The 12,790-nt window shown below is 46.8% G+C and overlaps 1 protein-coding gene across 17 annotated transcripts in view; it reads right to left on the bottom strand.

Moving 5' to 3' along the window:
* The window catches only part of LOC105464051 (proline rich coiled-coil 2B), a 133,393-nt gene that overhangs the window by 78,684 nt on the left and 41,919 nt on the right, over positions 1-12,790 (bottom strand). Inside the window, exon 1 of one of the 17 annotated variants that reach the window (XM_071078455.1) lies at positions 8,247-8,261. The exons of 15 other annotated variants lie outside the window; for them this stretch is intronic. The gene's annotated coding sequence lies outside the window, so the exon portion shown is untranslated. Of the gene's footprint in view, positions 1-1,599; positions 4,312-8,246; positions 8,262-12,790 lie in introns of those variants that run through there. One more of the 17 variants, XM_071078456.1, reaches the window with a different exon arrangement.

The raw sequence follows: 12,790 nt of genomic DNA, 5'->3' as shown, positions 1-12,790 counted from the left end.
CAGCCCAACATGTTGGCCCCACGCTGCCACCCAGCCTTCTCCCCACCCCACCCCCAGCAGTCTCAAATCTGAAACACTGGGTTTGCATCTCACCTCCACTCCACACTGACTGTGACTTGAGGTCTATTTCCTCGTGGGTTAAGTAAGGTGAACATACCATGTTCACCTTGCACCTCTCAGGTCTGCTGTAAGGAACAAACGAGAGAACAAAGACCCTGCACTTGACCCAGCACTTGTCCTCGGTAGGCACTCGACCAATGTCAGCTGTCACCTCACCACGGTTCTGCTGTTGTTCTCTCTGTGGTCCATCCCATTACCAGCTTTCAACAGTGCTCATCTCTCCAGACTCCTGTGCAGCCAGGGAAGCCTCCGTTCCCCAGCAGGGCTGCTCTGGGTGGTGCTGGGTAGACCAGGCACCTGTGCTTCTGCCTCCTCCTGTGCACCGGGGACCCATCCCCATGTTGGTGTGTCACAATTTAAGGGCGCTGGTACAGACAGCAGACCTTCAAACACCATGAGGACAAACTCCCAGGTGTTTAGGATCTGCTGGCGGACCCCTTTAATTAATTTTCAGGAAGACAGAGATGCAGAGAGATTCTCAGAAAACCCTCTCGAGATAAACACTCCACTGTGACTAATTTAAACCACACTAAACTGCCCCAGTTTCAAGGCTTCCCACTTTAGGGTAATAAACATAGCTATTCACTGCAGTCACTCTCTGATGTTACAATAGATGGCCTTACGGAAGTAGATAATCCCAGTTCTGCTCATTTCTTTCTCCATCACAATTTTTAGTAACAAAAGGAATATATGCTTGATACAGAAAAACTGTAAAGCTTTAAAAAATTACAGAGAAGTATCATCCCTAAACGAGCTCCCAGATTAGATCCCTGGATCTCTCTTCACCAGCACGAGCCACCTAAATTCCGGGTGCTGTCACGCTGCAATACTAATCATCTGCCTCCTGCCCGTGTTCTATTGGGTTTTGACTTCCTATTTCAAAAGAATTCAGCAGAAAGGGTCATAAAACACTGTGTATTAATTCCAAACAGATTTGCTATTTGTTTTTTAAAACTATGAAAATAATTTTAAAGAAAACTCAGGATGGCAGGAAGGCTGAGCTGAGCACAAGCACACGGAGGAGGAAGGCCACATCCCAGCCAGCTGCAGCTGTCCCTGGCTTGCCCGGCAGCGCCATTGTTTACACCCAAAGCCTTTCCCCTGTAGGAATGACGTCACCTGGAGCAAGCTGGAATCTGGGCGCAAGAGAAGAGGACAAATCAGGCTGGTCTGTCTCTGGCAGCAAGTGACTTCCTTCAGCCCAGGAAAAAGCACTCCTCCCCACCTTCCTAAACCCTGTGTCCTCACAAAGACTCATGGAAAAAAACACAGGGGGGTAAAAAAACCAAGACTGGTTCTATCACCCACCAGATCATAACCAACGCTGAATCTAAACTCCCACCTAACCTCTAGATAAACACTCTGGGGCAAACATTCCCTACAGAGGATGAACCCCCTTTGCAAGCAGCAGCTTTCTCTACACACAAGCTTCCAGAAGGAAGAGGGGGCCAGGGGCCAAATAGCACCTCCTGCACTTACTGTTTTCTCAGTGACAAAGTGGGGACAGAGAGCTGCTTTAGAAGGAAGAGATGATGATCCCCAAGTGCACCACCAGCACCCTGATGCAATGCTCCTTGGCACAGAGGAATTCAGGAGACAGTGGGGGTTACGCCATCACCCCCTGCAGCTGGCTGAACTCTCTGCCTCCAGGGCTTTGGGCTCCCCTTCTCAAGGCGTCTGGAGAGAAGGACAGAGAAGTTCACCTTCCACATGTGTAAGAAGGTTGTGCCAATGACTAGACATCAAAACCAGCCTTACCTCTAGGCCTCACCATGCTCTGCAGCCACCACACCAAATGGCAGCTCTTGAGGTTCTGACACAAAAAGACAGCCATGCTCGATCATGGGGAAAAGACAGCCGAGTTGTGCTCAGACAAAAGTACTCCCACACCCATGTACATAAAGAGGGCTGTGCACACATCTCCACACACACACATCCCACAGATGGCCCTTAATTCAATTCCATCCAACTCACACACACACTATTTAGAATACAGGGGGCTTCTGGTTAAACATGGCAGAAAGACTGAAGGCTTGTAGAGCTCATCCTTCCAAAACCCCCGAAAATGAAAATGGGAAACCCAAACAATAGGGACAGTTCTGGCAAAGAGTGGGCACAAGTATGAACAGATCTAACAGACTGAAAGATGCCACAACATGAGGACTGCAGAGGGGAAAACCTCCCTTCACCCAGGATAACAGAAGGCTCAGGAGGTCCTAGGAGGTGGCAGGCAACTTGCATGAAAGCGGAAGGTGGGAACTCAGATGTGGGGGGACTGGTTGAAGGCTGCAAGTGCAACAGCTAGACACCCACAGCCCCTTCCCTCCCCCACTGGATACATTAAACAAGAGAAGTCTCGACTTGAGAACACCAGGTCAGAGGGGGAAGGGGTGGGGAAAGGAGACCCAAAAAAAAAGCGGAGAGAGAACCTGAGTGGCAAACCTCGGAAGCCTCAGGCCCCCCACTTCTGCTGCTCATCACAGGAGGGCAGCAGACAAACACCACACCACCCTCCATTCCCCAGGCAAAGACAAGGGAGTCTTCTCTTGAAACACCAGCCCCAGAAAAAGAAAACCTATATACACCACAACATGGGACTCAAGAAATGAAAAGGCCAGCCTCCCATCCAGGCACCCACACTGAAGAGTCCACCCAATTTCCAATCAGTTGTGTGCCCGAGATCACAGGTATCTGAGAGATGACCAGATAAGTAGACAAAATAACAGAAGAAAGAGTGCCAGAGATCAAAGATTAAAAATATGTATTATAAAATTAATATCCTCTGAAAATCAAGAGAAGACACCACACCCATGAAACAAACATGTGTTTTTTTTCCCCCTTAAAGGGTAAGTAGGAAACAAGAATCACCCTAGTTAGAATTAAGCATGTGATAGCCCAAACCCCGCAACCTCAGGATAATCATGAAGAAAGCATCAGACAAATCCCAATCGAGGAACATTCTACCAAATATGTGATCTACCAAACACCTCAAAACTGTCATGCTCGTCAAAAACTTAATTGTCACAATCTAGTGGAAACTACGGGGACATGATTAAATTTAATGTGGTGTCCTGGAACAAAAAAAAAGACACTGGGTACAATCTAAGAACGTCTGAATAAAGCGTAAACTTTAGTTGTTAATAATATATCAATACTGGTTCATTAGTTGTGACAAATACACTGTACTAAAGTAAGATGCTTATAATGGGGGCAAACTGGGAGTAGGCCATATGGGAACTCCAACTTTTATGTACACCTGAACTATTCTAAAGTAAAATAGTCCAATTAGAAGAGGTGGAAGGGGCCGGGCGTGGTGGCTCACGCCTGTAATCCCAACACTTTGGGAGGCCGAGGTGGGTGGATCACAAGGTCAGTGGTTAGAGACCAGCCTGGCCAATACAGTGAAACCCCATCCCTACTAAAAATACAAAAATTAGCCAGGCGTGGTGGCACACGTCTGTAACCCCAGCTACTCAGGAGGCTGAAGCAGAAGAATCGCTTGAACCTAGGAGGCAGAGGTTATAGTGAGCTGAGATCGCGCCACTGCACTCCAGCCTGGGCAACAGAGCAAGACACCACCTCAAACAAAAACAAAAACAAAACAAAACAAAAAGAAGAGGTGGGAGAGCAAGCCAAGCAAATCTCAGAAAATTAGCGAAGGGATAAATGCCAGTCACATCCTACCCCCAAAATCAAAGGATTAACCCAGGAGTCCAGATTTAACTAGGAGTCCCAGAAACATGGGGGTGGGGTGGGGGAAGGAGAGAAAGAAATTATCAAGTAAAAAATGCCAAAAATAATTCCCAGAGTTGAAGTAGTCAAGTAGTCAAGACTTTAAAGGCCCACCAAGTGCTCGGAACAATGGATATAAAAAGAACACAAAGTACAATGTGAAATCTCAGAATGTTAGGGATACAGTTTGAGAACCTAAAAGCTTCTAAAAGTCATCCCTCTTCCAAAAAAGTTCCCAGGGAGGAACAATCAGAATGGCAGTGAGTTCTCAGGAGCAACCATGATGGAGACTTCTCAGCAGCATCACTATCTTCTCTGGGAAATGACTTTCAATCTAGAATCCAATACTCAGCTGACCAAGTCAAGTGTAGGGACAGAAAAAGACTTTCTCAGACTTACATAAGGACTCAAAACAGGATTTTAACAAGAGAGCAAACCCAGGGACAGGTAATGTCACTGGGAGCATTCCTGTCTGCCTACCCAGCAGTTAATTCTCCCTTCCTCCTTCCAGATGGAGCCTGAGGGAGGCTGACCCAGACCCAGCCCCAGGGGAGGGGGACCTGGCCTAAGAGAAGCCCAGCCCTGGTTCTAAGGACTGGTTCAGAATGGGTGCACCCAAATAAGCCCAAACCTGTCTACTTCCAGACTTGCAATTACTTGAGTCAATGAATAGTTCTTATTAAGATAGTTCCTGTTGGCCGGGCGTGAAAATCCCAGCACTTTGGGAGGCTGAGGTGGGTGGATCACCTGAGGTCAGGAGTTCAAGACCAGCCTGACCAACACGGTGAAACCCCGTCTCTACTAAAAATACAAAATTAGCTGGGCGTGGTAGTGTACACCTGTAGTCCCAGCTACTCAGGACGCTGAAAACAGAAGAATCACTTGAACCCAGGAGGCAGAGGTTACAGTGAGCCAAGACAGTGCCACTGTACTCCAGCCTGGGCAACAGAGCGAGGCTCTGACTCCCAAAAAAAAAAAAAAAAAAAAAAAGATGGTTGCTGTCATTATGTCCAAATTATCCAACCAATACAAACAGGACCCAGGAGGACCACAAGTGGAGAGACAAAAACAAGTCCCGGAATGACAACCAACAGAAGCCCAAGATGGTAGCCAGGCACGGTGGCTCACGCTTATAATCCCAGCACTTTGGGAGGACAAGGCGGGTGGATCACCTGAGGTCAATAGTTTGAAACCAGCCTGGCCAATATGGTGAAACCCCATCTCTACTAAAAATACAAAAATCAGCCGGGTGTGGTTGCAGACGCCTGTAGTCCCACCTACTTGGGAGGCTGAGGCAGAAGATCACTTGAACCCGGGAGGCGGAGGTTGCAGGGAGCCAAGATCAGGCCACTACACTTTAGCCTGGGCGACACAGCAGAGACTCCGTCCCAAAAAAAAAAAAAAAGAAGCTCAACCATGGGCCAGAGGGGCAACAGTCCTGGTAAGAGCTAAGAGCAGGATGGAGGCTTCTGGAGGAACAAACAGGATGGATTATCTACCATTTCCAGGAAATTAGAAATTAGTATAGATTGCATTTTCTTGGAGCAATGTAAAAAGCAAAAGATACAAACTTTAATGTATCAAATTTTTCTACTTTGATTACTGCTTTCTGTGTCCGATTTTTCCAAAACCATGAAGATATTCTATGTTTTATTCTAGAAGCTTTATTATCTTTCATGTTTACATCTATGATGTACCTAACACTGATTTCTGAATATGATTTGTGATAAAAGTTTCATTTTTTTCCCTTATGGAGAGAGTTCAGATCTCCCAGTACGTTTTCTGAAAAGGCCATCTTTTCTCTTTGTCATGTGTCATAAACTGACTATTGACGTGCAGTTTGTTTCAAGACTGTTCCATCCAATCAGCCTATTTGTCTATCTTTTTGGCAACACTGCACTGTCTTAATCACTGTAGCTTTTATAAAGTCTGGATATTTGGTAGGATATGTCCTTCAGCTTTGTTTTTCTTCAAGAATGCTTTGATTAAGGCCAGGCGCGGTGGCTTATGCCTGTAATCCCAGCACTCTGGGAGGCCGAGGCGGGTTGATCACGAGGTCAGGAGATTGAGACCATCCTGCTCAACATGGTGAAACCCCATTTCTACTAAAAATACAAAAATTAGCTCAGCTTGGTGGTGGGCACCTGTAGTCCCAGGTACTCGGGAGGCTGAGGCCAAAGAATCGCTTGAACCCGGGAGGCAGAGGTTGCAGTGAGCCGAGATCACGCCACTGCACTCCAGCCTGGGCAACAAGAGCAAAACTCTGTCTGAAAAAGAATGCGGCCGGGCGTGGTGGCTCAAGCCTGTAATCCTAGCACTTTGGGAGGCCGAGACGGGCGGATCACAAGGTCAGGAGATCGAGACCATCCTGGCTAACACAGTGAAACCCCGTCTACTAAAAAGAATACAAAAAACTAGCCGGGCGAGGTGGCAGGCGCCTGTAGTCCCAGCTACTCGGGAGGCTGAGGCAGAAGAATGGCGTGAACCCGGGAGGCGGAGCTTGCAGTGAGCCCAGATCGCGCCACTGCACTCCAGCCTGGGCGACAGAACGAGACTCCGTCTCAAAAAAAAAAAAAAAAAAAAAAAAAAAAATTAGCCGGGCGAGGTGGCGGGCGCCTGTACTCCCAGCTACTCGGGAGGCTGAGGCAGGAGAATGGCGTGAACCCGGGAGGCGGGGCTTGCAGTGAGCTGAGATCCGGCCATTGCACTCCAGCCTGGGCAACAGAGCTAGACTCCGTCTCAAAAAACAAACAAACCAAAAAAACAAAAAAACAAAAAAACAATGCTTTGATTAGTCAGGTGAGGTGGCTCACACCTTAACCCAGCACATTGGAAGGCCAAGGCAGGAGGATCTTTTGAAGCCAGGAGTTTGCGACCAGCCTGGGCAACACAGTGAGAGTACATCTCCACTAAAAATTAGCTGGGTGTGTTGGTGCATGCCTGTTTGAAATGCTTGTTCCCCGGTGCTGTAAAGAAACGGCACTTGAACGTAAATTTCCTCAGCAAGGCCATTTTTATACTTTCTGCAGAAAGGGAACATTTGCTAGCAGTTTTGCCACCGAACAAAGGAGACAGAGTACACTGAACAAAGGAGACAAGGTCATTTATAACCTGATGCGTCCACCCTACTGCTGTTTTCAGTTTCCATTGGCTGGAATGGGACTTCACATTCTGTATTTGTCCTGATTGGCTAGCAACTTAGAACTTTATAAAAGAGGCAAAGGCAGAGGAGAACAAAGGAAGGAGGAAGTAACTTGTGGAATGCTAAGAAAGGTAAAAACACCTTCAAATAAGGAAAAGGAACAGGCTATGACCTAATGCTTGCTTGGACCAGTATAAGCATGCCAGGGCAAATATTTAGGCTAAATTGTAGGAGCTAAGAGTATAAAGAACATTAATTTGTTTACTATAGCTAGCAGATATTTAAGAATGTTAGCACAGGTCTTTAAATAAATTTTGCTTCTAAAAGAAGTTACTATTTATTCCTAATCAGATGAAGAGGAAAATCTTTAAAATGAAACTTCTACTTTACTTTTTACACCTATAATCCCAGCTACTCCAGAGGCTGAGGCTGGAGGATCTCCTGAGCCCAGGAGTTTTAGGTTGCAGTGACCTATAATCGTCGCACTGCACTGCAGCCTGAGCAACAGCAAAACTCCTTCTCAAAAAAAAAAAAAAAAGAGAGAGACAGAATGCTTTGATTATTCTTGGCCGTTTTGCATTTTCATATAAATTTCAGAATGAGTTTGTCAATTTCTGAAATAAACAGCTAAAACAAAAGAAAAGCTGCTGGGATTTTCACTAGAATTACATGGCATCTAGAGGTTAATTTGCAAAGAAGCAACATCTGTACAGCGCCAGCAGAGCAAAGATGACCCGCGTGCACCTGGCGCCATCACTGAGAGCTGGCAGCTGCCCATGCAGCCACCATATGCCCACCCATGACCCAGTAACTCCGTACCTAGGTACGTACCCAACAGCGTGCACATGCACGCACACACAAGCTCTGAAGGCCAAGCCAGTGGCAGCACTGTTTGGAAGAACTATGGAAATGAGCTTAGTCTGTCACATGGATAAATATTATATCCACATAACCAAAAACCATTCTACAATAAGAATAAACATATACAACCATACAGATGAAAGGCACAAAAAAAACTGCTGAATCAAAGGAGACAGACACAAAAGAGCAAGCAGCAGAGCAGGGTAGTTTTAAAAGGGCCAAGGGGACCACCCACAATGAAAGTACAAACATTAGAAAAAACAGAAGCTTGTCCACCTTGGTAGATCAAGCCCATCAAGATAGAGACGGTCAATGTAGATGAGCAAACATGTTCTAAAAGAGACTATATTAGACTTTAAGAAAAATCCAGGCCAGGTACAGTGGCTCACACCTGTAATCCCCATGCTCTGAGACTCCAAAGTGGGAGAGGATCGCTTGAGGTGAGGAGTTTGAGATCACTCTGGGCAACATAGCAAGACGCCATCTCTACAGAAAAAAAAATATTTTTTTTAATTAGCTGGGCGTGATGGCACATGCCTGGATCACAGCTACCTGGGGGACTCCCATGACTCCAGGAGTTTGGGGCTGCAGTTAGCTGCGACTGTGCCACTGCACTCCACCCTGGGTGACAGAACAACACCCTGTCTGAAGAGAAATGAAAAAAGAAAAGAAAAATCCCAAATTCTGTAAAGTAAAACTGACAACAGTGCAATAAAACAAGACGTGATGAAAGTAGAAATAAGAATAACCCTAACAGGTGGAAAACCTAACACTCTCTACTAAAAAACTTTTGAATTTACGTGGAATTCAAAACCACACCTGCAAAATGTCTAGAAAATAGTACACATGAGAAACAGAACACTACATAACAAAACTTTCTTCCCCCTCCCCCCGCCCCAAGACAGAGTCTTGCTCTGTCACCCAGGCTTGGAGTGCAGTGGCGCGATCTCAGTTCACTGCAACCTCCACCTCCTGGGTTCAGGCAATTCTCCTGGCTCAGCCTCCCAAGTAGCTGGGATTACAGGTGCGTGCCACCAAACCCGGCTAATTTTTTTTTATTTTTAACAGATACGGGGTTTCACCATGTGGGCCAGGCTGGTCTTGAACTCTTCATCTTAGGTGATCCGCCTGCCTTGGCCTCCCAGACTGCTGGGATTACAGGCCGTAAGAAACTTTCAAAGCAAAAGTAAATTTGTACTCAGAGGAAATATCCTAAAAACCAAATTCCTAACCAAAAAAAAAAAAAAAAAAAAAAAAAAGAAATATAAATTAAGCATCCAAGTTAAGAAATCAGAAAAAAAGGCCGGGCGCAGTGGCTCAAACCTGTAATCCCAGCCCATTGGGAGGCCGAGACGGGTGGATCACGAGGTCAGGAGATCGAGACCATCCTGGCTAACCCGGTGAAACCCCGTCTCCACTAAAAAATACAAAACACTAGCCGGGCGAGGTGGTGGGCGCCTGTAGTCCCAGCTACTCAGGAGGATGAGGCAGAAGAATGGTGTAAACCCAGGAGGCAGAGCTTGCAGTGAGCTGAGATCTGGCCACTCCACTCCAGCCTGGGCGACAAAGCAAGACTCCGTCTCAACAAAAAAAAAAAAGAAATCAGAAAAAAAAACAATGCAAGTGAAAGTAAGGGAAAGCAGAAACAATGAAGAAAAAGCCTGAAGAGAGCTAGGGAGTGTAATAAATACATTTGCATAAAACTGCATTTAAGAACAGGAGCTCCTTCAGTCAGGTGAGGTCCACAAGAAAAAAATGAATAAAATTAGTTCCTTGAAACAAAAAACAAAATAGATAAACCACTCAGAGAAGGGTATTAGTACTTTCATTTTACAGACATGAAGGCTCCACAAGGTTAAATAACTAGCCCAAGGTCACTATCATCCAGTTAGTGAGTCTAAAAAACCTGAATCTAAACCCAGGGTGATCTGACACCCAGATTTACTTAGGCAGTGTCACACACTGAAGAACGATGCCTGCTGCCATGATTGGGAGGCCCATGTGGTGGGCCCCAGAGAATGGCCCCACCTGCCCACAGTACTCCCTGGCCCTGCCAGCGCCCCTGGGGACCTGAGGTGAATGTGAAGTGCAGGCCTGGCCTGCGGTGGGGTGTGAGCTGGCGCTAGCACTGGTATCTTTACTCTAATATAGCATCCCACGCCCCCAGAGTCTGCACCAGCTCTGGGTTCCTCACCCACAGGGTCTACCTGGAGCCCCTCCTCATCTAGCTCACAGGCAGGCAGGCTTGGGTTGAAGCCTGAAGAGGACTCTGGCTGGAAAGCCCACCTGCAGTCCACAAGTTCCTGCCTACCTCCCCTTTCAAAGATGCGGTTAATTCAGCAAGGGAGGCGGGGAAGAAGATGATTTCAATACACAGTGAGTGATGAACAGTTGGACAGATGTGCTATACAAAGGCCTCCCTCTCTGGTGTCAAAATCTAACAAGGACCTGGCAAATTTCATGGACATGAAATACATGGCCTTCTTTCAGTTACTCCTTCCTTTTTCACCTCCAAATAATGGTGAATTCACAAATGAGAAGTACTCTGAAAATGCAACCAAAATCTGTGTTCTTTATTGTACAATCTGATTTAGTAAAGAAGGTAAATCGGAGACAGCATTTGTATTGGATTGTTCCTTCTAACCAGATCAACAAAGCAGTTTCTGAGGGCCACTGACACATCAACAGAGACAGACGATTGAGCTAGTTAAATTCACGGGAACTACTGGGGCCCAATACCAGGAGCCAGGGCACACTGGATGGGTCTGCGTGGAATATGAAGCCTGGAGCAGCTCTTGTCTCACAGGAGGTTTGATCTGGCACCAGGAAAAGAGCCACCAACAAAGCAGTTGCCCCAGCCCAGCCCAGCCCCCACAGGCTCCACTGTACTGAAACGCCTGCAAGTTACCTTTGTTATTATCTTTGTAATCAATACATGTTACTAATACACATTCAGTAAGACAAATTCAAAAGATACTAATGTGGCCAGGGTGCAGTGGCTCACATCTATAATCCTAGCACTTTGGGAGGTCGAGATGGGCGGATCACCTGAGGTCAGGAGTTCGAGACCAGCCTGGCCAACATGGTGAGCTCCCATCTCTACTAAAAATACAAAAATTAGCCGGGCATGGTGGCAGGCACCTGTAAGGCACGGTGGCTCACGCTTGTAATCCCAGCACTTAGGGAGGCCGAGACAGGCGGATCACCTGAGGCCGGGAGTTTGAAACCAGCCTGAACAACATGAAGAAACTCCATCTCTACTAAAAATACAAAATTAGCCGGGCGTGGTGGCACATGCCTGTAATCTCAGTTACTTGGGAGGCTGAGGCAGGAGAATCGCTTGAACTCAGGAGGTGGAGGTTGCAGTCAGCCAAGATCGTGCCATTGCACTCCAGCCTGGGCGACAAGAGCAAACCTCCATCTGAGAAAAAAAAAAAAAAAAAAGGTGGCTGAGCGCAGTGACTCATGCCTGTAATCCCAGCACTTTGGGAGGCCGCGTGCTGATCACCTGAGGTTGGGAATTCAAGACCAGCCTGACCAACATAGAGAAACCTTGTCTCTCTACTAAAAACACAAAATTAGCCAGGTGTGGTGGCGCGTGCCTGTAATCCCAGCTACTCTGGAGGCTGAGGCAGGAGAACCGCTTGAATCCAGGAGGCGGAGGTTGCAGTGACCCAGGATCATATCACTGCACTCCAGCCTGGGCAACAAGAGTAAAACTCTGTCTCAAAAAAACAAGATACTAATGTGTCCGAGAAAACAATCCAACTCAAAAGGTAAAGTGTTAACACACTGGTGGACAGCCTCCAGGCTTACACACATTCATACAAGCAGTCATGATCTTCTCTACAAATGCAGGAAACTACTACATTATTCAACCTGGGTTCTTCTCTTTCTATCTAGTGGTCATCTTTCTAAAAATATACATAGTTCTGTTTAGTTCGGACTTAAAAATTAAAAGATAAAAATACACAGAGTGATCGACCTCATTCTTTTTAATACCTACACAGCATTCCACTACACAGTGGCATCGCATTTTATTTACCCATTGCCCTATGGAAATGTCCAACTGGACATGTCCCACCACAAATAATGCCATAACCAACACTCCAGTACATGTATCTTTACATGCTGGGGCCCATATTTCTTTACAACCTGGCATCTCTGCAAAGCACATTTTTTCGTTTGTGTCCACAGAAAGAAAAGAAAGAGTTGAAAGCTGTAACCCCACGCAGAGTAACCAGCAAGGCCCGAGACCTCTCATTATGTAAATTACATGGGAGTCAGACACCCTTCGGCAGCAAATGCCCAGACAGGTAGAGAACACAGCCTACTCACAACAACCCATCCTCTTCCTCCCACCCCCTCCAGCTGTGGCACTCCCACAGCTCAGCTGGAGGACGCGGATTAGGGCCACCAATGACTATCACCAGAAGCACCGAAGGACTCCTTAGCAACCATTCCAACCTGGATGCAAAGCCTCCCATCACCCCATGAGGAAATACTCCATCGGGCTGCCTGAATAAACATTACAGCTGGGGAGAGCAACCTCCTAACCACCACTGAGGTGGCTGTCCTTACTATCACCCCCTATTTGCAGATAAGGGAACAGAGGCCCAGAGGTGAAGTGAGAACCAGCGTCACACGGTGCCCTCCTCACTCGACCGGTGCCCTCCTCACTCGACCGCAACCTCTCAGAGCTGGGCCACACGCCCTCGGGTGTTTGCTGCTACAGACACGGTTCATCAACTCAGCCGCGACAAAGGCACTTTCTCTTTGATGAAATTAAATAAATCCAAAAATACTGAAGTGGGGGCTAAAAGGGCTGGGTTGGTATAAATAATCTCCAGCAAAGGCCAAAGGACTGGACCCCAGAAGCCGTGCATGATTTCTCCTCCAAGCCTCAGACACTAGAGGAAACCCAGGACAATGGCT

Source organism: Macaca nemestrina, chromosome 14 (assembly GCF_043159975.1).
Source record: "Macaca nemestrina isolate mMacNem1 chromosome 14, mMacNem.hap1, whole genome shotgun sequence".
Classification (NCBI taxonomy): Eukaryota; Metazoa; Chordata; class Mammalia; order Primates; family Cercopithecidae; genus Macaca; species Macaca nemestrina.
The sequence above is the reverse complement of the archived record's forward strand: the minus strand, read 5'-3'. Positions and strand labels throughout refer to the sequence as shown.